The 25,053-nt window shown below is 41.8% G+C and overlaps 1 long non-coding RNA gene across 1 annotated transcript in view; it reads right to left on the reverse strand.

Moving 5' to 3' along the window:
• Window positions 1-1,953: 1,953 nt before the first annotated feature.
• LOC107519746 overlaps window positions 1,954-25,053 on the reverse strand; it is a 58,416-nt gene continuing 35,316 nt past the window's right edge. Inside the window, exons 2-5 of the long non-coding RNA XR_004954248.1 lie at window positions 19,548-19,770; window positions 16,737-16,872; window positions 7,180-7,411; window positions 1,954-3,550 (exon numbers count right to left, since the gene is read on the reverse strand). This is a non-coding gene — a long non-coding RNA (uncharacterized LOC107519746). The remainder of the gene's footprint in view (window positions 3,551-7,179; window positions 7,412-16,736; window positions 16,873-19,547; window positions 19,771-25,053) is intronic.

The raw sequence follows: 25,053 nt of genomic DNA on the forward strand, positions 1-25,053 counted from the left end.
ACATACCCAAACTTATATAACTAGTAATTCTATGTATAGGAATTAATTCCACTAACTTATCAAAGATATTCTAAAAGAATATATTTTAGAATACAGGAAAAATACCCAAACTATGCACAAACATTTCATCGGCAGTGATATTTTGAACATCAAAGTTTTAGAAAAATCTCCATATTGGGTGAAAGAGGAGTGGTTACAAAATTTAACATATGCCCACTGATTGATGCTTAAAGGAAACAGGTTTATTCAATGGCATAGTGATATCATGAGTGAATAATTTTCATTCAGCTTGATAGCCATTAATATTGTATTAATATTGTTTGAGTAGGGAAGGACATTTTAACTTAAAGAACTTTTATCCAGCAAAAGAAGAGATAGGTCCACAGCTCAGAAATTTAGATTCTCTATTTAATTATATTAAATTGAAGAAATTATCTTATCATTTCTCCCTGACTTCAATTTGGCATGATACAGAAAGGGGAATGAGCATTCTTTGTGTACTTCTTTTATGATAGTTTCTTACATCCATTTTGGCATAAAATCCTCACAAAACATTTTAAAGTATGTTTCTTAGTTGTCAACAGCCTGAGGGTGAAAGCAGAGGGTCACAGTAACTCTCTAAAAATGGTATTATTATTCTGTATGTGAATTAACCATTTGTGTGAGAAAGTGTTCCAAGGCCTCCATAAATATTTCCTAGGACTCTTTTAATATGTGGACTCCACCGCGCAACTTATTCAGCTCGCGGAGCATCTCCCAGGATCCTGGCTTCGTGACCTAGGATGCTGCTCTGCCCCTGCTGCTGCCCACTAAGAATCCCCGAGCACCTGTCCGAAGCACCACTGCCCATGTCTGCTGGAGCCACACGTTCTGAATCTGTTCAATGTTTCATGGAAACTTGGGGAAGCAGGTCTTCAGACTTAAGTGAACTTTTGCTTTTTTGAAGAATAACATATATGCAGAAGAGTGCATGAATCATAAAGAGCCCAAGTTTCACAAAATGAAAACACCTGTGCAACCACCTCTGGAATCAAGAATTAGAACATTCCAGCATCCTTTTCATACCTCCTCCAAGGCCCTCTCCTCACTATTCTCAATATTATACCCCTGTCAACTAGTTCAGCTTATTTTTGAACTTTATGTAAATGAAATCTCATGAATCATTCTACTATTGATGGACATGAAGATATTTCCAATTCAGGCCCATTATGAATCAAGTTGATTTAAACATTCTCTCACTTGTCCCAGACTTTAGGTTTTATTTGCAGCAAAAGTTTTCTTTCTTTAAAAGACTCACCTTAGTGAAGTGATTCACAGCCTTCTGCTAGCCCTTGCCCTACCATCCAGTACGAACCTGTAAGTCATCACTGTAACTGCAGTAATGAGAGCTTTCTAGAGCAATGAGTCTCAAATGGAGGGAGGACATGTCACTAGGCATGTCCTCTGAAAGAGTCAGCTGGGCAAGCACTCTCCCCTTTGGAATGAGACATATGTCATAGATAAAACAAAACAAAACGAAACTCACAGGAGTTGTGCTGGAAGGCACCTAGAGTGACAGGCACCAAGCTCACCATATCATGGTCACTCATGAACTTATCTTTCCCCTTCACTGGCAAAATGGTGGGGTCACCTGACCATTGGGGAGCTGGGATGTGTAAGGCCCTGGGATGAACTTAGATGCTAAATGGGGCTCTGCTGACACCCATAGGCCTCTGACAAGTCCTTACTCCTTTCTTTGCCTCATTTTCTACATGTGGGAAACGAGTGGCAGCCTCAGCCGCTCAGACCCTTGAACTCTGATTCCCTCCCCTCTCCACTGGATTACCTTGCAGATGAGGATATGTTTACCTTGGAAGGCTGCACGTCCTCGGCTCAGGACTCGAATGGGTGTTCCAGCAGGGCTGTGGGGCTCCAGGGAGGCCAAAGTGGCTCTCAAAGCCTCTGAGACCTCCAGTAGCTTTAGCTTCGCAGAAAGAGTTTTACTGTCTTCCTCTTGGTCAGGCGCTGAGGGGGTAGGAGGAGCAGCTGGGGGTGGAGGTGGTGGGAAGGGGCCTTTGATGGTTTGGGCGGTGGGGACACAGGAGGTGCAGGCCTCCAGACAGTCGAGGCCTATAGGGTTGGAGGCGGGGCCTGTTGGCAGGGCGGGGCCTGCGGGGCTGGAGGTGGGGCTTGCCGGTGAGGCAGGACCCATGGAGGAGGTGGAGACTATCGGTGAGGCGGGGCCTGTGGGGCTGGAGGCGGGGTCTGCTAGGAGGCCGATTTAAGGCTGGCCCATCCATCCCTCTCCATCGCTGAGGCATGTTCTCACTCAGAGTCTGTGGCGCGCACAGGGCAGCCCCCACTTTCTAGAGATCGGCAGCTCCTCTTGCCCTCCTCCGAAGAGGGCTTCCTGTGCTCCCGCCGCCCACCTGCTGCAGCTTCCTCGATGTCTCCATCTTCCAACCAGTACTGTAAGTGGATTCTGGTGAGGACAAGGTTGAGCACAGAGTTAGTCATTTATATTTGTTGACATTTCCTCCTCTCGTCGTGGTTAAGATCACTCCAGCTATGGAATTATTTTTGCATAAAACAATGATTCCACTAAAAGTCACTGAACATTTGCTGTATGCAGTTACTGTGTTCTCGGCCAAATCCTTCCCCAATAACCAGGCCACGTCAGAGATCTTCTTAACAGGCAAATATTGTGTATTCCCCAGGAACTTTATGAAGTGGATACCACTGTGTCCATTTTCCAGAAAAGGAACCTGAAGCTTGAAGAGACTAAGTAACCTTCCCAAGGTCACCCAACCAGGATGTGATGGAGGCAATAGTTAAACTTGGGTTTGTGTGACTTCAGAGACCATAGCCTTATCCTTGTTACTTGCTTTCTACTGATGGAGAACTATACAATGATTTTTTTTTTCAATATGAAATGCAACAATGCACAGCACCAGGCTCCATTACCACTGGCACGCTGGATCATACTACATGAGAAGAGAGTACAGTGAACACCGCTCGCACAAGTCTGTTGCGTTTATTCATGGTTCTGAGCTTCCCTCCTTGCACCTGATCTTTGCGCACGGTGGATGGCAGCATGCTTATTCCTGTAAGGGTCAAAGGAGGCAGAGTCCATATTAATGAGATCAGAGCACCTTCTTCACAAAGTTACACCAACAGGCCCGGCCTGTGCTGACCCCGCAGCACATAAAGTCAGGCTGCTAACAGGAAACGGTGATTTCCAACTTGCTCTCAAGTCAGCTGTTATCCAGTGTTGGAAGGATCCTCATTACCATCTCAAAAACGGAACGACCAGGTTGCAAGTCTTTCTCCCTCCCGCTGATAACAGGAGGTAGGATGCAAGCCTTTCTTCTCTGGGATTGATGACCGCAATTTGTCTTTCTGGGGCTTCCACCACTGCTTGGGCAGGCTGCAGCCAGGCCTGAGAAACCCTCCTGATGCTTCCTAGTCAGCAGATTGCTTCTGAGCTGGCCACACTTCAGTGCCTTCTTGTTAAATACTGTATTGATTTCAAAGCCTTTTTCCTTCCATGCAGTCTAGGACCTTAAGTTGGCTGGGGTAGGAAAATGGGGAGAAAGAGTGTAATGAAGAGAGTCACTCAGTGGGTTTGCACTCACAGCCTTAAGCTATCTAATGCTACTGATTTATTTTATTTATTTAACAAATGTAGTAAGACATGGAGGCCTCCAGTACAATGGAGGACACAGTGGGTGGAGAGACCTATGGATAAATCAGTAGGTACTAGGAGTAAACTGATGGGACCTAGGAATAGAGGTTACATTAAGAAGGAACAAGGCTTCAGCTAAACAGAATTCCATTTCTCTTTGCAAGATTCTGCTGCCTCCCTCCTTCTCTGAGCCTTCATTTTTTTTCTTGTAGATCAACGAAGTCACCTCAATGCATCCTTCCCCACGCCCTCCTGATTAATTCTCCATGCAATTGTTAGGCAATCTTTTTTTTTTAATTGCAGTAAAATACATATAAAATCTACCATTTTGAAGGGTACAATTAGTGGCATTAAGTATAGTCACAATATTGTGCAACTATCAACACTATCTAAATCCAGAACTTAGAATTAGAATTCCAATTCATTACTCCAAAAGGAAACTTTGCACCCATTAGCAGTTAATCCCCTCTGCCCCCTCTTCTCCAGCCCCGGATAACCACTAGTCTACCTTCTGACTCTATGGAGTTCCTATTCTGGACATTTCACATATATCGAACCACGTAATATATGGCCTTTCGCATCTGACTTTTTTCACTTAGCATAATATGGCAAAGGTTCAACCATTTTACAGCATGTAGAAGATGTAGAGAAACTATAGCCTTCATATATAGATATGGGAATGTAAAATGATATAACCACTTTGAAAATATTTGTTGGTTCCTTAAGAAGCTAAAAATTTATATATTACCCAGCAATTTAGGTTTATACCCAAAAGAACTGAAAATGGGTATTCAAACAAAAACTCATCCGTGAATGCTTATAATGGTACTATTCTCAACTACTATTCACAACACCAAAAGGTGGCAAAGCCCCAAATATCTATCAACTAATAAATAGGTAAAAAATGTGGTATCGGCATACAAGAATCTGTCTTAACAAATCATGCCACTTTCTTGCTTAAATCCTTCCGTGGGCTCCACTGTATTCCATGTTAAATCAGAATGCACCACCCAGGGCTATAAGGTGCTTGGTCATCTAGCCCGTCTTCCCATTTCTAACCTGGTCTCATACTATTCTTCTTTCTCACCACCTTCTCACCTTGATCTGAAATTTCAAGAGGCCAAGCCCTAACCTGACTCAGGGCCTTTTAGGATGCTGCATTCCTAGCTTTCTGGTTCTTCCAACTCATCCATTATTCCCCTATTTCCACACCTTGTTTAGTCTCTTTTCAAGACACTTCATAGCATTAATTACTTGCTTATTTTTTTTTTTTTAATGACTGTCTTCCCGAGCTCTCTCTGGGCCAGAGATTATGTTTGCCTTCCCATTACAGGGCACTCAGTGCCTGGAACAGAGCTGGGCATCTAATAGGTGCTCAATAAATACTTATTGCATGCATGAATAATTACTTTAGGTAAGTTTCTGGTGGATGAAGGGGTGGTTTGTCAGGCAATAGCTACTATGTAATACGTTGACATCTAGGAGATCAACAATTAAGAGGTTTGAGGCTGTTTAATTAGCTAGAGAGGTAGAGGTGGCATCTATGTAGAGGGACAATGATAGTTCAATGGAGGAAAAACTTTTTAAAAATCTTGTGGTAACTTTAAGACTCGGTGTAGGCTGTGGGTTCTAGTGAAGCATCAGAGATGTGAACCTAGAAGCACACTACACGGGCAGTGGCCTTGCGTGGCTACTCAGGGAAGGAAAAGAAGCCGTGGGGTGAAGGACTGGGCTTTATCAACTCAGGGTCTGAGCGCACCCTTGCATGTCACGTTTCCTGACAGTGAACATTTACTGTGCTGTTGTTCATTAAACCTCTTACCACGATTCTGAGCTAAGCGAGCTAATTTTCATTACAGCTGTTTCAGAGGTTCCAGGAAAGTAGACTCTTTCACTCAGGAACACTCTGTGCAATGACTATACTGGCGTGGGGGGAAGCACGTATGAAATATTGTTTATGAGGAGTCCCTAATAAACATGTATTTATTTCTATGGCACTTTTTGTATGTATGTTTGTATGTATTTACTGGCAAGTACTAATTGCCTGCTGCAGCTCAGACCGCCTGGAATGAAATCACTACGAGAACTTGTTAACAACTTAGGTTGTGGACACCACCGAGACCACCAGATGAGAATCGCTGGCCTCTGAGGTTATACGGTCCATGCTTTGTGCTTTGTTCTCTCCACCAGTCCTTGGTGATTTGCATGCATGCCAGAGGTGCAGCATCACAGGCCTCCTGGGCACACCATCCTGCGCAAGGCTGAGCAGATTCTCATCTCCATTATTACTTCTAGGGTACCTACTGTCCTCACCTGAGTGGGCTTTAGGACTCCCTCTGCGCACTCACTCAGCCCTGTGCATGGCTCAGCCACACCTCCTCCCCTGTGACTGAGACTGTGTCTGCTCACACATCACCTTCACTGTGCTGCACGCTCCCTTGCGGGGTTTTGGTGCCTCACGCCATACAATCGCCCTGCGACCCTGTCCCTGCTCAGCACCCCAGACAGAGCTTGGCATTGCAGTACACACCCTGGAGATGTTGAAGGACTAATGTAATAGATCAATCAACCAATAAGCAATCAATAACCAAATAAAGAAGTTTGAGTGCAGTGGAAGAAACAAATGTCACACATAACGTGGAGAGAGAACAATGACTCCGCAGAGGTGGTTTAGAAATTGGGCAAAGGCAGTACTTAGCACGGGGCTGAGAAAGAAAGCAGAGAGGGCCTGGATGACAAATTTGGGCACCAGCATTGAACATACTGTCTCATCACTTGAATGTATAGGTTTTCCCCGGTTGAGAATAGAGCCAGCATAAGGGCTGCTCTTAAACTGCCCCAACCAAACACTCTCAGAGGAAAGAATACAGCCAGATTCTGAATCCCAGTGGCATCACTAACTAGCTAGATGGTCTGGGCATGTTATTAGCATCTGACTCCATCATCTAGGGTAGTGATGGGACGTTATCTCTCGGGGCTGTGTGAGAATTCAATGAGATGATGCACCACACGGCCCCGGATGCCTCTATTGCTATCACATTGAGTCTATTATGAGCCCTATGAGGAAAGCCAAACCCCTGGATACCTCCCACATTTCTTCCCCCAACTTTTACTTTAATAGCAAGAAGATTTCTTTCGCTTTTTTTTTTTTTAACTTACTGCCACAAGAGATTTGCTGATAGTCATCCATTTGTATTTACGCCTAAGGCTTACTACTTTAATTTGGTCTTTACCTCATTTTCAAGTTTGTGTAATTATGTTCTCAGCTTCATGATCCCCCCCTCCCCGCCCCTGCCAAACCCCTTATGAACAGTGCATAGGGTGAAGAAATGAGCTGCTTGCTCCTCTTCCTGGAATGACAGTAAAATGACAGGGGAGTATCTCCACCTCATCTTCTAACAGCAGCTTCTGCCCCTCGGTCTTCCTGAGACTTGTGTCTAGTCGGGGTTGACTTTCATTGTTAATATTTAAACCAGGTGATTTAACTTCTGAAAGAGTCCAATAGGAATGCTTACCAGATGGTGGCTTTGTGTGTTTGGTCCTAGTCTGTGTGCAATGGGAATAAACTGCAGAGCAGGAATCAAGATGCAGTAGAGAACGGCCAGCCCCACAGCCCACTGGAATAGAGAGGACTCAACCCAAGGTCACGTGATGACTCAATAGCCAAACCAGGTCTCACATCTCTGGGTTCAATATTCTTGCTGCTGTGAGAAGCCTGAGGACTTGTAGTCTAATTCACATCGAATACTGCGGAAGAGCAAAAAGCGGTTAAAAGATGTGTGTTCAAATTATACTTCTGCCACTTACTGAATATTATAGGCAAGCCATTAAACTTTCTGACACTTCATATTTATATCTGTAAAGGGAAAGTAATGGTTCCTACTTTGTAAGGTTGTGGTGAGAATTAAATGACTTATTATGGGATTTAAATAAAATTATATGTGTCATGTACTTATCATAGTACTGGCATATACTCCACATTTATCAAGTGCTAATATTAATAGTGAATATCACTGTTGTTATTATTATTATTAGCATCCATAGAGGTTCCCCAAGTCTATAGTGCATTATGAATTGTGCTCTACCTGGATTTGAATCCCAAATCTGTCACTCAATAACTAAGAGATCTTAGACTGGTTGAGCGGCCTTTCTTTCAGATTCCTCTTCTCTCATATGGAAACAAGAACTCTTGCTTTATTCTTGGAATTATAACAAGGCTCAAAAAAGTGACAGTTATTGAAAGCTCTGTACCCCCCTGCCACTCAATCATTCTTTAAGAACGAATGCCAGTTAGGTGAATATTGATACCCAACCCTCAGCCATAACTGCCCAAACTTAGCCTTCTCTGATACTGATATTGGATGAGGCTGTTGTATTATGGAAACGAAAGAGTAAAAGCTGATTCTGTTGTGCATGTTAAGCAAACAAAATATTATCCACAGGCACATTTCCACTGTCAGAAACAATGGAGAGGGAGAAAAAATATTAACATCACCCCTTCCACCCCATCTCCCCCCACAGTAGTTATCCTCTAAAGAGTTGACGAAGGTGACTTATTACTAACACTGGTGTTATTGCTTCTGCTGGCAGAGGGTTGGCCTGGCCCTCTATGTCTCCTCCAGGGCAACGCTGGGCTGGAGTTCATCCCAGCTTGTCCCTCTCCATTGCCGATGATGGTGAGAACTGACTGGAGTAGGTGAACCACCACTTGATTATTCTATTTTTTAAAGAAAGTGTCTCCCACAATCACATCAGGTGCCATTTTCTCCCACAGGGGCCCCTTCCACTCTGCTTTTAATGAAATAACTGGGCAGAGAAATTACTTCCGTGAATACTCCTTTCTCTTTCTCCAGCATGGTGAAATAAATAGTTTAGGGTCTGAAGGCATAATTTACTGACTTCATTTAAATTGTACTGGAGGTGATGCTATTTACACAGCTGGTTTTGTATTGTGCCTACTCGCCTACTCCTTGCCACATAGCAGAAGGTGAACTCCAAATCATCGAGTCCCAGGTTCCTTATTAGGAACAGTATGTCTCTTCTAACCTTGTTGGTTTAAACATGTGTGCACAGAGTGCAAGCAGAAATGGCCAGTTGTATTGCATTGGAAAAAATCAATGAACCTGGACTCAGAATACTGGAATTCAAATGTTGAACACAATTACAGGGCTGAGGATTAATCACTTAAACCCTAGGAGTTCATTCATTCTCCTTCATTCATTTACATAAGCAATACTTAGTAAACTACATGTTCTTCCAGATACTGGGGATATGGTAATGAAGGATAGTGTGGTCTCTGCTCCCATTAAAGTAGGGGAAGACCAACAGCACACAAGTCAACAGATGTATAATCACGGCTAGAACATGTGCTTGCAAAGGCATAAACCAGATGGAGAGAATGACACTGAGCGTGACTTGAGATGAAGTGGCCAAACTCAAGCTCTCAGAAGATGAGGCATTTGGGCTGGAAGCTGAAGGATGCTAATGAGCTGACCAAGTGAAGAGCTGCTAAAACAAGCACCCTCGCAGGATGAACAGCAGATGCAAAGGCTGGGGAGGGATGCGGCCACTGAAACGCAGCTCAGAAACAGAAAGGGGCCAGGATGCCAAGCTCTGGGGAGAAGCAAAAGGATGCGTTTTGAATAGGTAGGCAGGAGACAGAGCATCTAGGCATTTGTAGACCACATTAAGGAGCCTGAAGTTTCTAGATCTGTGATTCTTAACCTGGGCTGCACACTGTAACCATCTGGAGGATTTACGAAAAATACCAGGTTCTTCTCTCAGGGATTCTGATTTAATTGCTTAGGCATTGGGGCTGAGCATCAGGACTTTAAATCCCCTAGGTGTTCCAATGTGCCAGTACAGTTGAGAACCATTGCTGCAGATCGATGGAAATTCACTGAAGGGTTTGAAGCAGGAGAGTGATCATCGTCATGATTACCTTAGAAGCTTAATTTTTCCCCTTTAATAAAATGAAGAAGAGGCCAACTCTGCATCTTTGTTATTAGTACCGAATGACATGACACATGGAAAGTAATATTACATAGTAGATGCTCATCTAAAAAAAAGTGATTCTTAAAATTTTTATAGCAGTTTATTGTTTTAAAAACACTTGGCTATTTCATCTGTCTGTAGAATTTTTTATGGGAGCAACATATATTTCTAACAGATCAAAAGTCTATCTGGACACAAATTATTTTCCTAGCTGAAGTCAAGTGGCTTGGTCTGAAGATACCTTTTTTCCATATCTGTTAGGGTCACACAAGACATCCACATTGAATATCTGTTCACTGGTTTGTCACAGAGCCTGTGAATGCTCAGAGTCCAGGTAGTGAAGTTCTTTTTAATCTCAGGGCGGGTTGGGGGTCTTACAGGGGACCATGAGAACATGGTGGGGGACATACCATACTTACAAAAGGTAGACTGTCCTACAAAGCCAACTGACCTGGAGTTACACTTAGGAAGTTGCATCTCCTTTCATCCTCAGTGTCCTCAAATGTACAGTGGGGACAAGAAAGATGTATTCCAGGTTTCCAGGAGAAACCACTGAGATGACCAGCTTCAGAAGGCTTTGCACACTTTATAATCAGTGGTTCTCAGACTTAGCCGTACATCTGAATCGCCTGGGGGGCCTTGTTAAAATAGGTTGCTGGGCCCTACCCCAGAGTTTCTGGTTAGGTTGGCTGGACTGGGGCCTGAGAATTTCTATTTTTAACAAGTTCTCAGGTGATGCTGATGCTGCTGGTCCTGAGACCGCACTTTGAGAACCACAGTTTTTAAATGTAGGTAATTATAAAGAACACTTGTTAAATCAAAATAGGCCACAGGACATGAGAGAACTGATAGCCTTTTAATTTTTTTTCTCTCTCTCTCCTCAGGCTTTTGATGATTATGGACTTTTTCTCAAATGATCTTGTGAAGGCAAGTTCTGGCCCCAGTGACCACGGTTCCCAAGCAACCTGTTTTATGTACTAACTGGACAAAGGAGCATGGAGTGGAACAACACCAGCCATCCTCTGCCTGCAGCTTGCTCTGTTCTGGCCTCAGAAAGTCACACCAAAGCCTTTGGGAGACATCTCCAGTGGATCACTCTTGTCTAGGAGCCAGCAGAATAAACAGCATGATCCTGCATGCCCTAAAACTGGGTTGACATCTTGGCTGGAGATTGGACAGGCCGCTTTTGCCCTTCTGAACCCTGGTTCTATTGCCTGTAAAATGGGAACAATGTACATGTGTAGTTCTGACATGTAGAGGATGTTCAAAAATTCTTATTCTCTCCCCTCTTTCTTCTCAGAATCAAGCATATAAATGGCATTATTATATAGAATTCTGGGTGTTTTCCTATTCTCTGGCATTCCTCCATACATTTCAGATTAGAAACTGCTGCCTCCCCCGGATGCCTGTCCTCCCGACCTCCCACCGTCCCTCTCTCCCTTTCTGGCTTCCTCCATAACTGGTCTTCTCCGTCTTCACTGAGATGCTCTGCGCCATCCACCCCTCCCAGCCCACCTCGGGGGGTCTGCTCACGCTGTTCCTCTGCCTAAACTGCACTCACCCTCTCTTGCCTTCTAAGAAATGAATCCCAGGTGTCCTTCCTATTTTATTCTGGTATGGCATGCCGAGTCTCAGACGTTAGTGAAAGGTGTCGGGGGTGTCGGGGGTGCCTGGGGAGGGCTGAAGAAACGGCTTTTCCAGAAGGAGGCACATCTGACGAAGCTCTTGGTGAACAGGATTTAGCGAGGCGGGCCTAGAGCGAGGGGCAAGCTTTCATTCGGGTTAAGAATCACGTGTGAAGGTATCGCCACGGCTGGGGGATGTGAAGATATTAGGCGGTGGCGGGAAATGAGCGGCCCTGAGCGCGGGAGGTGAAGCCGGACGCGGATAACGGGGTGACATCGTCAAGGGCCCCGAATCACCCTGCCCGGGTCTAAAGCCCATAGGTCAGGGGTTAAAAAATCAAAAGTCTTCACGGGCAGGACAGAGAAAGTCAGTAAAGAAAACAGGACTGAAAACAGAAGGAACAGGTAAGAACGAAATCAGGCTAGCAAATACAGTACTCATTTATACGGGGCGGTGTTTGGGACTCTAATTACAGCAGAGTAATACTGGCGCATAGGAAACTAACCTATTTATTCATTGCTGCACCAATGTCACTCTGAAATAATTATTACAGATTCATGTTAAATTTTGTTAAATCTCACCTTTTTGTATTTTTGTCCTTCACTCTTCTATATCAATTTTATACTAAGTGTCTCAGTTCTCAAAAGAAACCATTCGAAATTTTCAGAATATTTGATGGAGTGAAAGATATGTTTTAGTATAAGTAAAGAGACTCTCACCAGATTAATATAGATATTTAAAATAGCAAATCTTCCCTTTTATTACCATGGTATATTGCATCTTTAAATAGGTCTTATTTTATGTCCTTCTATAAGTTTTATAAATTTCTCATAGTACTATATATTTTTGTTGGTAGTACAAATCTTTAAAAATTCCATTTTCTAATTTGTTTCTATTAATTATAGGACATCATTGTACTTTTTAAAGTATTCCGGCATTGATCTATTACCTAACAATGCTGATAAAAACTCTCATTAGTTCTAATAAATTATCTGTAGATATTCATGTCCTTATATTTTCAACAAAGACAATATCATTTCTGAACACTTTTGATTCTTCCCTTCCAGTTGCTTTCCTCCCTCCCTTCCCTTCCTCTTTCCTTCCATCATCCTTCTTTCCCTCCTTCCTAATTTGCAGGCTAAGATCTGCAGAACAGGGTTGAATAGAAGATATAATAATGGGAATTTACACCTAGATCCCGAGTTTAATGAAAATATTTCCAAATCTACATCATTTACCTTTTGTCGGGTTAAGGGAGTTCCCTTCCATTGTTAGCTTCCTAGAAGGGTTTTTGTTTTTTTTTTTTTCCAATTATGAATAGGTGCTAAATTTTAATTTTTTCTGTATCCCTTGATTTATATAATTTTTTTCCTTGAATCATTTAATATGGTGAATTACATTAGATTCTCTAATATTTAACCATTGTTTTATTCTTCAATAAGTCCAATTAGGTCATAATAAACTTGAATTCCTTTTGCTAACATGTAAGATTTTTACATCTATGTTTATTGAGTAAGACTGGTCTATAATTTCCCATTTAATTAAATCATTTGAAACAAATGTTTGCATCTTTAGTGTTATTACAAATATGAAATAAAAAGTATGTTCTTGTAACTATGTGCTCTGTGATTAAAGTGTTACCACAGTTCTAAAAATTTCATAGTGACAAATAGTCAGATTAAAATTTAAAAACCAGTTCCTAGCTAATCATTGTGTTGTATACCTGAAACTAATATAATATTGCATGCCAATATAATTGAAAATTTAAAAAAATATATTTAAGAAAATGTAAAAAGCATCCTGGATGAATCTCATTCTCTCTCTCTCTCTCTCTCTCTCTCTCTCTCTCTCTCTCTCTCTCTCTTACACACACACACACACACACACACACACACAGAAGTAAGGTATTAATCCCCTAAAATATCCTTTAATAAGTAAAGATTATTTTAAAAAGACAAACTACTTTACACTGTGGAAAAATTACTGGGCATGGAAATAAAATCTTAAATATTTTCTTTGTGGAAAAAAATTAAAAAGAAAACAGTACTATTATTTATAACTTTTCCTCCTTTGCTTCTGAGAATAGGTCTGACAAGGGGAGTTCCCTTCCTAAAGGCTTCGGGAAAATGTGGATGTGGATTCTGAGAGGGGTAGGGGGATGAGTGAAGCGCTTTCATCCGCTGGGGGTCGAATCTGGCCCTTGCAACAGGGCAGCAGGCCCGGGGCTGAGTGGGAGCATGGGGAGGAAGCACTGCTGGAGAGCATGGGGACCGAAGGGTCCAAAGCACACAGTCTAGCTCCGGCTTTGACATGCCTCTACTATCCGGTCTGCTTTAAGTACTGAGGTCACAGGCTCATTTTCAAACGGCCTGGTTTCAGCTGTGCTTCAGAGGATTAAGAAAGAGTCTCATGTCCACTCCTGGGCTCAGTGGAATGGGACGAGCAGTGGCAGGAAGACGTTGTGAGAAGTGAGCAACAGCTGATCTGCGAGGACAGGAACAGCTGTCCGGAGAGCAGTGAGGCACATAGCAAGACTAGAGACTGAAGTGTCAGCTGACCCAGGATGGAGCAGGAAACACTGGTGTGTCCATTGGGCCTCTGATAGAAAATCTATTTCAGAGTACATAGTTGAAGACCCCGTGGATAACATGTAGGGCTAACTACACAGTTTGCAAGAACCAATGAAAAATAAAAAGGTGGGACCCCTTTGGAGGAGGGGAAGTTAATCTCCCTTTCCCATGGGGCCACTGCCCCAACCCATGGTGCAAGGGTGACCCCCCGGCCCCCCGCCATTGCTGCCACACATACAAGGTACTGCAACCTCCACAGGACACACTTAAGTCCCTGCTTCCAATGGTTGTTTTCAAGATTAAACAAAATTTTATATATGAAATTCTTAGCACCTCTCACAGAAGAACTGAATTTATATATATTATTGTGTATAAACTCACTCCCACTCTTCATTTCTAAAATTGTTTTGACCATTATCTTTCTGAATAAACCTTGTCTTTTGCTCTCAGCTTTGACTGATTAAAGTTTCTCACTTGATAGCTAAGGGAGGAATCTACGTGAGGCCAGGGTGAGATCTTCTCAAGCAGGACTCCGTGGAGTTACGAGGCCATCCCTACTGTTGATGGGGAATAAAAGTCCAAATGGCTCCAGGGATAATGTTGTTTTGTGTGGGAGAAAAGAACCTGGACAACCCTGGCTCACTCACAGTGCCAACTTCCTCTCCTCCAAACTCTTCGAAAGTTACTCAACTGGCTTTGGGATCATGAAAATAGAGGTGGGGACTATCATGTGTGAAGAGGCTCCCATGTGCTAGAGAATGTGCAGGGCATTTTTCTTTCCTTTTAGTTTTTGTTTCGTAACACACTTACCTCCCCCCATCCCTGTAAATTACGTATAAACCTATGGTTACATTAGTGTCCTTTTCTACGTAAGACATTGCCACTTAAAGGGATTCTTACCTAAGGTTATCGTCAGAAATAAAAGGAATTTGAGTCTTGGGATAGCTGCTGACTTCTGAGTCTCTTTCTCTATTGCAATTGTACTTGGTGTGATAGCTATTGTGTTATTACTATTATTATCATTATTATAATATTTTGTCATTGTTGTTGGTGGAGGTGGTGATGATTCACATAGGTACAATGTACCCGTACTGTTTTTTTTCACCATGGTGTTGACAGACATTTCTTCAAGAAATTAAATGTTGCCATACCAACTGGCTCAGCTGACAGGAGAAATATGCTGTCATGTCAAAGTAAATAGTATTAAAAAATCCACAAAGAAAACAGTGGTGGGAGAAGTAGTTTTTAGTTTATCAAGTTAGTATATAAAAAGATTTATAATAATGACTCTTATAAAAGTATAGAAAGAACAAAGCTTACCAATGTAACATTTAGTCTTCTCATAGGTAGAGAGATGATACTAACAACCTTTCCATGATGTTTCAGTCTTTCATTAAATATTTTCTGAGAAACATGCATATGATAACCTCCTGCTGGCTCTTAGCCATGCTGCCACTATGCTGAAAACGGACCTACCCACTCACATCCCAGTCAGCGACCAGTACAAATGAACCTCGGGCCCTCAAGGACACGTGAGTAGACATCCGGGACACACATCTTACTTATCCCCGCGTCTCCGAGCCCTGACTCACTTCTGCAGCCTGGTGACCACTGAGTCCTTGCTTCATGTCCTTTCTCAGTTATTCACTGGCCCTTCCTGGAACCAAAGTCTACATTTAGGTGCCCTGGTTTGACACTTGATATTTCTTTGGTCAGTGAAAGCACCAATTAGACCTTCTGGCCTGACCTGGTTTAATTGACCCAGTTCTGGATCCTTGAAACACCACTGTTGTGTAGCTCTGTAGCAGACATCCAGGTTAAGCTTAGGTTTCACTGACTCTCCATGTCTGCCCTCAACCTCCAAACTCCAACTCTCAACTGAGAATGTTCATGAGCAGCCATAGGGCAATGCGGATATTTCTAAGGGTGTTTTCATGTAAGTTCAAACAAAATCACAGCAGGCAGTTTGGTTGTGGTGAAGCACTGTGAACATTAATGTACATATGCGTGTGCATGCGTGCACGTCTCTGTGCACATGTGTATGTGTGTGTGCATGTGTGTGTGTACTCTGCCCCAGACTATTTTTATTCTTTGAAACTCCAAAAAATGATGGGCCTAATTTTTGTTTCTTTAGTTGTTTTTACAATTGTTTATAAGAGTTTATGTAGTGGTGGCTGTAAACATCCACTCTTCTCTATTGTAGAGCAGACAGTCTGAAAGAACACTGACTTTTTATAAGTTTAAGAGGACTCCTGTTTTCTTTCCATTTCTCACTTACTGTGTATAATACTTCTTAGTCTCCAACGACTGCGTGTGTTAAAATAGACTTTGTCATACTCAACATCTTCCTACTTCTCAAGAACAAATGATGAAATGAAACTGACCCGCATCTACTTTGAAAAACTTGGTTTATATTCCTTTTTTATGTAGAGCTATTTCACCATGAGTTTTGACATTGGCTGTGCAGCTAATGATCTTAAGATAAGGGTTCTCGAAAAGATTGTCAGCATCTATAGGATATTGGGAAACTTGTTGTTTTCCCATTATATCACAAGAAAAGAATTTAAATCATGATTCGAGATATCAATAGAAAAGTTGACCCTGAAGACTAGATAATGTGGGGCTCTCACCAGCTATTTAGTAAAGTTGTAAATAAATGGTAAAATTAAAAGGTAGCCAGTATCCAAAGACATAGCCGCTCAGGCAGTCAAGAGCTTCATGAAGAGATATCAAATGGTTTAGTAAGTCCAGGAAAATGATGGCTGAGAAGAGGCCATTAGTTTAGGTGAGCAAAGGGTCATTTGTGATTTTTGAAAAAGGAATGTCAAAGTTGTGGTAGAAACAGATAAATAACTGTTTGTGATTGCAGAATGATTACATACCATGTGTACTCACAGCTTTGGTGAACTCTTGGTAGGATATTCCAAGACAAGAAATAATTCCATTAGCAGGGCCACTTTGAATACCAAGGCCAGTGGTATACAAGGTTATATTCATGAAACGAAACAGAAAAATATCCTATAGAGATAAAAGAGATATGGACGGTCATGCCACCACGTCTGTGTAATTAAGGATATTGTTTTCAATCTAAAAGCTCAAACAAACATTTATATAAATTATACATAATCTGTCACTGAGCAGGAGTTCAGCCTTTTCTCAGGAGTATTTTATTCAAGTAGTTAACATTTCAAGGCACTCTGAATAGATATTATCAAAAACAATGAGCCTTGAAGAAAAGTAGGGATGAAGCAGCCTGCATATTTATACTATTTAGGAAATGGTGTCCATGTCCTGATTTCCCTGTGCCTTTCCCTTTTTCCCTCCCCATTTATTGCCTCACTTCTCCGTGTGTGCCCATTAGCAGAGACACATGGTGCCAGTTAAAGTCTGAGAGCTCTGGAGAAAGCCTGCATGGCCGGAACTCCAAATTCACTGCTTCCTGGCTAGGTGACCTTGGGCTAGCTTCCTAACATCCCTCAGACTGTTTTTCTGCATCTATGAAATGAAATAACAAGTGTTTCTACCTCACAGGTTGTTTTAAGTTTTTAAATATTTATATTCGGTAGCCAGTCTCTTGAATGGGCATCTAAATCCACAGTGAATCTACAATGAATGACAAATGTCGGTGGTTTAATAGGAACCACTTTAACCTTATGCTGTGTTCTGATTCTCAGAATTTGGTTCAGTTGTTTAGGAATGTGGGACCACCTAGGATTTTTGAGTTACGTTTATTATCTTATTTCAGATTCATCCAGTCATTTCTTTGAGTATCTATTTTGTGCCTTTGTAACAGGCATTAACCAAACTTTATGGCATACAGTCTCTTTTCATACCTCCTAAAGGGAGTTCACCGCCAAGTTATAATGACCCATAAATGACATCTCTGTGCCTCGGTTTCTTCCATAAAATAAGCATAATAGTAGCAGCTTCTTTCTAGGATAATTGTGAGGACTAAATGTTTAATACATGTGAAGTTGCTGACAAAGTGCCTAGTCATAATGAGTATTTACCAAAAAAAACCCCACAAAACTATTTATTATTGTTATTTTGCTATTATTATTTTAAGTGGCTAAGATAAAATGTGACAAGAACTAGTAAATATATATACATAAAGCAGCAAGCAAATAAATAGGCAGAAGCAATTAATTCAGGCTCAGACATTTGAAAAACATTTCTCAGGTGATAGTGTGTTCAAACTGGAATTTTAACAATACAAAGAAATTTTCCTAGTAGAAAAGGATATTCAAGGGTTAGGAATAGTAACCAAAAGTATGAAAGATGATAGAAAACCATGAAAGATTTAGAAGATGGAGAGACATTTGATGATATAATTCTATCACCTTATTAACCTATCGTGCCTAGAACAGTGTCTAACACATAATTGTTTGTTGGATGGATGGATCAATACATGGATGGATGGATGAAAATATAGAGGAAAGGAAGGAAGGACAGTTGGAGGAAAGGAATGATGGAAAGAGGAACGGAGGAAGGAAGAAATGGACGAAGAGAAGAATAAAAGCATGGATGGATGGATGGATGGATGGATGGATGGATGGATGGACGGACGGACGGACGGACGGACAGACAGACAGACAGACAGACGGATGGACAGACAGATGGATGGACGGATGTATGGATGGATGGATGAATTTTACTGTGGCACCAGGCTCTGTTCCAGTGATGGTTATTAGAGGCAAGTTTGAGTTGCCTATTTTGTACCTCAGACTGGGTTAAACATCCCTTCCTAAGGCTTCCTGCACTCTGTTCAAAAAGGCAAAATCTAATCAATGAACAAACTTGATCCTACAACCCTCACAAGGCAACTGTGTAAAGAGTGCCTTTGAATTTGTGGTAACGCTACAGACCTCAAGATTCCCATAATGAATCTGGCTGTCAAGTTTTAGAGGTTTACAAAAGTAATGGCAGAAGAGAATTCTTACTTGCAAGAAGTCTCACCTAAAAGTGTTTTCTACCTTCCAGGAGTCAACCAAGCACTGACTATATAAACAACACGCTCGCATTCCCTGTCCTTTGTTGTTGAATCCGGCCTTTAATAGCCACCTCCATTTAAAAGGGCCATTAAGGAGAGAACCCTTATTATTATACATTTTAGAGTGTAAGATCTTGGAAATGCTTTGAACAGTGGACAGTGCTAAATGCTGCAGTTGGGTGTATTTTTTTCCCTTCTAGTTTCTTTCCCTTTTTCATTTTTTTAAACTGCCTTTTGGACATTTGGTGCCAAGTTAAAAAAAAAAAATCAATAAGCCCAAACATTACAGCAGCAAGTTTAATATAGCTCACCTTCCTGGAAAAGGCCTCAGGGAATGCGAGAAGCATCACGTTAAAATGGTGCTGAGCTCAGATCTCGAAAGATGTTTGGGATGGAAGGGACTTGCTCAGCAAGATTTGATACCTTCAGATGCAAATGAGACAGCCCCTGCAGGACCAGGCTTGGCGTGAGAGCATATTGAGATATTTGTGGGGAAATGATATACCAATAAGCTCCGATGGCCGTTCTGGGAGTACAAAAGCAGCACAGAATGCAAGAAGATCGCAACTTCACAATCACCGGCGGTCTGTTGGAAGGTTAAAAGCAGAACCCGTGGCTTGAGTCGTGTGGAGACCTGTCTTGCCACAGAGAACAACCTGCCACAGTTTTAACCATGTAACAGTTCACTTCATGAGCAACTCACCATAATTTGAGGTCTGGTTTTCTTGTCTTCTTTTGAAGAAATAGATTTGGAGGGGTGAATACTTTGAGCATCTTGAATGACTAATAACCATAATGACTCCATTAATGCATTCGCTTGTTAAATAAATATTCACCGAAGGCCAATGTTGTGATTGTTTTTCTCTTATGTGCTGGAGATACAGCGTTGAGCGAAACCACTCATTTCTGGTCCTAAGACTTCGGATCTGTTAGGGAAGAAAGATAGTAATCAGATCATCACTCAAATCAACATGAAATTGCACTTGTGATAAATACTACAAAGGAGAAGGGTATGGCCAACATTTGTTGAGCGTTCACCCCATCGGGCTCTTCATATGCAATATCTTATTTAAGTCTCACAACAGTACTTGCATTTGATGTGTTCAGCCAAACTGTAAGTCCATGAAGTTTAGTGTTTATTGCAGCCCACTTTAGAAGAATGGGAGTTTGAATATAAACTGAGGTGGCTTAGATATTATTGACATTGTGGACCTTGTCACCTTCTCGCCCATGAGCTCCTCACAGTAGTAGCTCTGTCTCGATCTTTGGAGCAGGTAATGACTTGCTAGTTGCCGACTATGTGCAAAGAGCTGGGATTCAACTGCCCTCTTCTTCACTAGCCCCAGCCTCTTATTGTCTAAGAGAGGCGGTGTGCTTAAAAGTCCAATGAAGGAAGTAGTTAAAAAAAAAATCCAATCTCTTTAGCCCATAATTATTAATTTTTCTTAAAAGGGTATGTGCATATCTCATTTACTTTGCAAAAATATTTTTGCATAGTTTGAAAGGAGAGACACTTTGTAAACAGGAGGCTTCACCACCACACTGATTAGTTGGTCCAGGACTCTGTGATTGGCTTTAATAAGTCACATTATAAATCATCTTCCAAAATGTTAATTAAGTGGTAAAACATTTGCTGAAAGTTAAAAGTTACCAAGAAATTAATTATAACCTTGTGGATGCCATTTCCAGTTAATTGTATACCCTTCTCATATTCTTGCTAAATGACAAAATGCACCCCGTTAATGATCAATTGGTATTAAATTAGCTGAAATTAGTTTTTATTAAATCTAAATTAGATTTTTATTTGTGATACAATAAAATAGTGCGCTCAGCCCTTGCCACTAGGATTTGGGATATTTCCGTAGATAGTGATTACCAGATGTCTAATTGGGCAATTAATAGATACAGTTTCCAAATTAACATAATTGGGAGACCTAAAAAAAAAAAAAAACAACAAAAAACAAAATGATTATTCAGCCAGCAGACCATCTCTTTTTGCATCCTGCCATCCAGAAAACTGTGTCTCTCAGGGCTGGCTTTTCACCCAAAGGCCATTATGACCCCAAAGTGAACAGCTTCAAAGCAACCCAACGTGGAGGTAGCAACGGCCAAGGTCGCCCAGAGGGCATCTCCAACTGGCCGTATTTCCAGGGTGTGCTATGCCTGTGGGCAGGTACAGTGAATCTGCACGGGGTTTACAGAACCGCGGAGATAACCAGCTAGATAATGGGGTGTTTACACAGCTGACGGGAGTCCAAATGCACAAACCCGTCTCTTTCCAAAAACGATTTGCCAGATGAGTTTAGTTTGATGTTCCAAAGCTTTTTCATTTTACCATTTAATACATGACAGAAGGAATCGAGACTTAACCTCTCCATTTCTGCCATCTACTTAAATCCCTTTATAATTGCTTTTCCAACATGTTCAGTGCATAGTCTCAAAGTGTGTGCTCTGCCATCTGTGTTCTTTTAAGAGATGGTCCTGCCCCATCACATATAAATAGGCTCTGTTCAGACCCAATCTGTAAAGAGGTGTGTGTGTGGGGGGGGGGGCGGGGGGGAGAGGAGTGTAGGCGGAGGTCTTGGCTGATCTGTTCATTCTGTGTACCTGGGCCTCAGTCTCTGATCCCTCTTTGTCCAACAGTCTTCTTAAAATTCCAGACACTATGCCAATAAATGTACAAACAAAAATTGGTGAGAATTACTGAACACAAAAGGCATAAGCTTTTTATAGGTGTCTTAAAAAGAGAGAGCATTCATTCACACCAATGAATTATATTGCTTATGAAAAGGCGGTGAGTACATAATCTTGCATTATCCCTGCAGTCCTTGTAACGATGCCCTGCCACTCACTCCTTCCAAAGACACCCGCGAAACTCTGGTCAGGATGACCTAGTACGGTTCGGTGTTGCCTTTGTTATTGGTGTCATTTTCTTATCTGCTTCCTAGCTGTATGTTGGTCCACCCATCCCTCCTCATTCAACGAATCTGTATTTTTGATCACTTCTCCCTCTAGGAACTCATTTACGCTTTTAGTAAATAGACATGAATGGCCTGCTCTGCATAGCTCTGCACTTAGACACTGGGGTACAATGAATGGCAGGCAAGACCAATAACCATCCCTATTCTCATGGGGTACCGTTTGAGTGAGAGAAACAGACTAAAAGGATTACTGTGTACCAAGTTACAAATGGTCATGAGTGCTATGCAAGCAAGAAGAAGTGAGAGCTACATGGAAAATAATAAAAAAGTCCTCTTTAATTACATGGATGAGAAAGATGTCTTAGAATACAGGTTATTTAAACTGAAACCTGAGTGGAAGAAAGTGCGTTCTGGGCAGAGGGAATATTTCAACAGTCCTCGAGACAGGAAGGAGGTTGGTTGTTGAAGAAACTTAGGGAAACTGGAAGAATAATGATAAATAAGGGGGAACATGGCATGAGTTGAAACTTGGGAGGAAACAGGGAATGTCAGTTAACGCAGGTGACTGAGGAACGTGATAAAAGGTGGTACAGTTGGAAAACTGAATTTAAGCAGCAGAACCACCTGATCTGACAGGGCTTTACGATCATCAGTCTGGCTGATTGGTGGAGAATGCGTGGGAAGAGAACACATGGGTGACAGATGAGAAAGCTAACAGGTGGCTGGAGCGGTTTTTCAAGAGAGATGGTGGCCTGGCATGAGGGATGGGCCGTGGAAGAGGAGAGAAGTGGATGACCGAGGATGCAGCACGGGAAAGAACCAAAGGATGGATTGGATATGGAGTTTAGGCTAGAGAAAACTCAAGAAGGCTCCCAGGTTTCTGGCTTGAGTTTATGTGTTCAGTCAATGTGTATTTATTAAGCATTTGCTATGTGCTAGACGTCTGATATTACAAAGGTGGACCAGGCAGCAAAGGTTTGTGCTCTCACGGAGGTTACACCCATTCAGAGGAATTCTGGTTTTTGGATTATAGAACTTTCATGAGCTACAATTCGTCAGACACAATTTGCTTTGGCAATGATTGTGACTTGCTCTTATCCAATAGGAATTTAGTCTCCTCCAAAATGACTTTGCTGGTCTCTTGCTGGTAGAGGAAGGATTTCGGAAACCTCCTTGGTGTTGTCATATTGCAAATGATGACCAGGTGTAGGGTCACCTCTGTGGGTGTGACTGGGGTGGCACCATCAAATGCCTTTCACTTCCACCCCAAGCTGCTGAAACCACACATAAGACTCTCCGTTTGGGGTCTCATCATGATTTCTCATATAACAACTTCACAATCAATTTCACATTTTTGTTTTAAATAGCTTCCTCCTAATTATGGCAGCAATATAGATTGCCTATACAAAATTCAGAAAATAAAAAAGGAAATAAAAAACAAGTGTAATCACTCCTGACTCCAAGTTTTATAAAGGGTTTTATAATTCCAGTGTTTTCCTTATATGCATATTTCAATGAAGTTTTGATTATAAAATATTTTACTTTGAATTTACCAATAACAAAAATGTGTTTTTAAAATATTTTTCATAGCTACAACTTTAGTTCTTTGGAAACAGAAGTTATTTTCAGGGTATCATTATCATAAATATGATTTCAATAAAGGGCTTTGTGCAGAATTATTTGATTTTTATTTGAATCCTGAAAGTAGAATTAATAGATCAAAAGGTAGGAATGTTTTAAAGGCCCATGATACATATTGCTACAACGTTCCTGAAAGGATTGTGCTAATTAACACTCCCTAGAGAAATGCAGAAAAGTAAGTTAAGCCAAACTCTTTCAATCATCATTTTCTCTTCCCTCCTGTCTTTTAAATTTTTAATGTGTGTTAATTAGATGGGTGAAAAATTGCCTCTCATTTTTGCAATTGCCTCCTTTTTTATTTTTAATAGAGAGGTTGAAATTCCTCCCCCGCCCCCCACTACAACCACACTTGTGGTGCCTGTTAGCCATTTCTAACTATGTGCATTATTTTGTTCATGTCCTTTACTTGTCCATCAGAGCCTTAGTTTTAATTTTTCTTTCCTTACTTATTCATAGAACATCTTTATATATGTGCCCTAGGACCGCTCACGGCACTGGTAGTCACCTTTAACGCCCGCGGGCCACCCGCCTCCTGCGAGCCGCTGTGGAATTCTTCCACGTCTCCAGCAACCTCCTGGTTTGGGCAGCAGCCATCACCTGTTGCCTTTAGTGACCACCTAACCGATACTCCACACTACCCCTTGCTCCTTTTATTCAATTTTCCAGAATAAAAAAAAAAAAAAAAAAAAAAAGGCCAGAACGATCTTTTCAAAATAACTTTCTGGTTGTGTCACCCTCTCTGCTTTCATTAAACCCTTCGGTACGCCTTCCCCACGGTTTGCCATGCTTGATCTGGGCAGGCTCTGAAGTCGTCTTCAGCAAGGGCCCCTTCGCTCCACGCTTTCAGCCACCTAGTCCACTGAATGTCCCATGTTCCCTGTAAGAGAAGGCTTTCGCTCAGGCTCTCCCCTCTGCCTAACATCCTCCTCTACAACCCTCACCCTCTGCCAACCCTCTTTGTCTAAAGAGCACATCTGTCCTTCAGGTTTTGCGTCTGACATCCAATTCCTAGTAAATCCTTTCTTCGACCCTCTGAGCTAGACCAGATTTTGTTGCCCTGTACTGCAGTTTGTGATCGTGTTCTCATGCAGGTAAGGCCATGTGTCTGCTTAGAATTATATCAACACATAGCACAGGCGTGGCATATAGTAGGCCCTTAATTGTCTGTTACCATGTATTATTTGCCTAATGACTGCTTGTATTCTATAGCCCCAAGTAAGATTGCCCTATTTCGCTTCACGTATACTACTGCGCGCATATTACTACAACACCTTATGACTGCTCCCCGCTCCCCAGGTTTCCCTTTCTCACTTTCTCTACACCATCACCAGAATACTCTCTCCGATGGCTAAATCTCATGATGGCAGCCCCCCTGTTATGTATGTACACATGTATGTATATATTTAATGCATCTGGTTTCCTATTATTGATTTATATAATGAGCATTGTTTGCCATTATGTACTGAGAATATTTTAACATCTCTTAGCTCTACTGGCAGCCCTTCCAACCTTATTTCCTACCTGATTCCCCTCCTCTCTCCTCCACACACCCACAATTGTGGCCCTCCTGAGCTGGTCCCCACTGCTGAGAGTCGATGCTGTGACGTTCAGTCTTGCCTGTCCCTCTGCTGCCTTCATTGTCCTTCT

This window comes from Rousettus aegyptiacus, unplaced genomic scaffold (assembly GCF_014176215.1).
Source record: "Rousettus aegyptiacus isolate mRouAeg1 unplaced genomic scaffold, mRouAeg1.p scaffold_m13_p_14, whole genome shotgun sequence".
NCBI lineage: Eukaryota > Metazoa > Chordata > Mammalia > Chiroptera > Pteropodidae > Rousettus > Rousettus aegyptiacus.